Source organism: Alosa sapidissima, chromosome 22 (genome assembly GCF_018492685.1).
Source record: "Alosa sapidissima isolate fAloSap1 chromosome 22, fAloSap1.pri, whole genome shotgun sequence".
Lineage (NCBI taxonomy): Eukaryota > Metazoa > Chordata > Actinopteri > Clupeiformes > Clupeidae > Alosa > Alosa sapidissima.
The window spans coordinates 20,266,794-20,269,293 of record NC_055978.1 but is presented as its reverse complement, the minus strand read 5'-3'; the positions used below and the strand labels follow the sequence as shown (position 1 = coordinate 20,269,293).

The 2,500-nt window shown below is 43.0% G+C and overlaps 1 protein-coding gene across 1 annotated transcript in view; it reads right to left on the bottom strand.

The window, feature by feature from the left end:
- The window catches only part of dock4b (dedicator of cytokinesis 4b), a 129,927-nt gene that overhangs the window by 21,104 nt on the left and 106,323 nt on the right, over positions 1-2,500 (bottom strand).

Here is a 2,500-nt window from a genome sequence, read left to right as displayed (position 1 = left end):
CTAACATTTAGGACAGGGATATCTTCTCATGATGAATAACAAGCATGAAAAGTCTCTAAACACTTGGCTGGCTCCATCTGGCCTATACGGACATGCTGGTTGTGGTTTGTAGAGAGGAGTTAAAAGTTCATGCACTGTCAGAGAGTCCATAAAATATTCAGGTAGGGTCTTCAGATCTGGTAAACCAACTGTGAGGGGAGAGGCACAAGACTGCTTTATTCAGAGTAAATGTGAGCCAACATGTGTTTACTTAAAAACACATTGATCTGAGGGGGCTCTCCAGACAGCGTCCGATGTATTGAGCGAGCGTGTGGAATATGTGTAATGTCACACCAAACGAGGGAAAGTATTGAGAAAGAGATGGAGAGAGAGAGACCAGAGAGAGAGAGAGATAGATAGACCAGAGAGAGAGAAAGAGAGAGAGAGAGAGATAGACCAAAGAAAGAAAGAGAAAGAGAAAGAGAGAGAGACCAGAAAAAGAGAGATACAGTACCAGAGAGAGAGAGATAAAGAGAGAGAGAAACATGTATGTGTTTGGGGGCAATGAGGGAGTGGGAGAGAGAGAGCATGTAAAAAGTATGATGCACTTAAAAAGAATACATCAAAAAAAGAAGAAAAAAAAAGTGCACAAAATACTCTTGGTGAAGCAGAGGAGCCAGACTAGCTGTCAAGTGAGTCTGAAAATCATTAGAAAGCCCCAATTAAAAATGAAGCGCTTTGCAAATGAGAGCAAGAGCAGTCTGGCTTTCTCCACCAGGCCTTCAAATTGAAGTCATGCATCTAAATATTAATGCTGGTGGGATTTGGGGGTGGTGGTGAGGTGGGGTGGAGGGTGTAATTCAATGGCGTACAAATTGGGCTCCCCGTCATTAGCACAATGCAAATAAATTAATGCATTTAGGGAGTGTGGTGAGCATGGTACTTTGTGCGCAGAGTTGTGCCTGCTTTGTTATGCGGCAGCAAATTGAAACATGAGCCGTTTGTCATATTGTGAGTGCGGGGTGGGGGTGGGGGGGGGCTTATTACTCTAGACACATATATATGTATGCACATGCACACAACACACAAGCATGCACAATCTCATACACACACAAACACAGACACGCGGCTGCAACGATGCACAAACGCCCACAGGCGATGAGAAGAAAGGGCGTCCGGACATAAAAAAAACGAAAAAAAAAAAAAAAAACGAAAGCAGTTCCTTGCGAGCAACTTCACTCTCCGCTCTCTGAGCGAAACCTTTCAGTGCCTCTGAGGAGGTGAGCAAAAGGCCGCTATTAACAGGGGGTTGCTATGCAACAGTTGGACGAGAGTGCTCTCTGGAAAGAGGCTTATTTTCCCAGCGTCACGTGACTCCCCACACATCTATCGCCGTGCTTTTTATGCGTTATGGATTTTCTGCTCACATGGCACTGATTCTCAACAGGCTTCTACAACAGCTACCTATATTAAGGGGCTTTTTTTCCCTTTCTCTTTTATTTTTCTGCAGGCAGAGTGAAGGGCAGCCTCATCCAGCAATGCAAAGAAGGCTGATGCTGGCTGGATATTGCTTTGCTGTCTGTTGCCTATGCAAGGCTGGATATTGTGGAGATGGTAATTAAGCCAGTAACGCCGGGGTCATGGCTAATTAACTAGCAGTCACATTTCACATTGAGATTGGGGACATTTACATTTACATTTATTCATTGAACAAAAGTTTTGTTTATCCAAAGTGTCTTACAAAATAAGAAGCAACATTCAAACTGCACTGCAAGGGAGACCTTAGGTAATAATAAACACTAGTACTAGAGGATGAGAGTGCAGATGTACTCGAGTACAAAGTGTAGTCTAACGAGAAAGTAAAAGGAGGGAAGAAAAGTGCATGGTAAGTGCATGGAAAGTGCATGGTAAGTGCATAGTAAGTGCAGGTGTGTTAGAGGTTAGCTATGGGCTACACCAAAGGGCAACTGATAGCTGTTATTTCACATGCTTCTGTACAGTTGTTTGCAAAATGGTAAATGGGTACACTGTGAATGGACAGCACTCTACTCCTACGAGCACTCAATAGGTCTATATAGATTAGTGTGTCACATTCACCAATTCACACACTCACACTCACACAGACACACACACACACACACACACACACACACACACACACACACACACACACTACAGAATGGTCTGAGTGAAAAGTTACCTATACCTATCCTTACCAGTCATCTCTTCGTAACATTTCAGTCATTAGAAACTGCAAGCTTGAAATGCTTTTGTATATTTTTAAAACCTTCTGTTGCTTTGTTGGCATCAGATACTTTAATTCCTTAATACAGTCATAGTAGTAGTTAGCCTAGAAATCTAGACGCACCCTAGCGGCAGCAAATTATATTTGCTGCCAGGGCTAGTCTAGCAACTCTCCGTTGGCTTGTGAGCTTGAAAAATTAAACATCTATCAGGCCAATCAAATTGTGTATTTGTTAGGCGGGCTTAACATAATGATTGATGGCAGAGTTGCAACGGT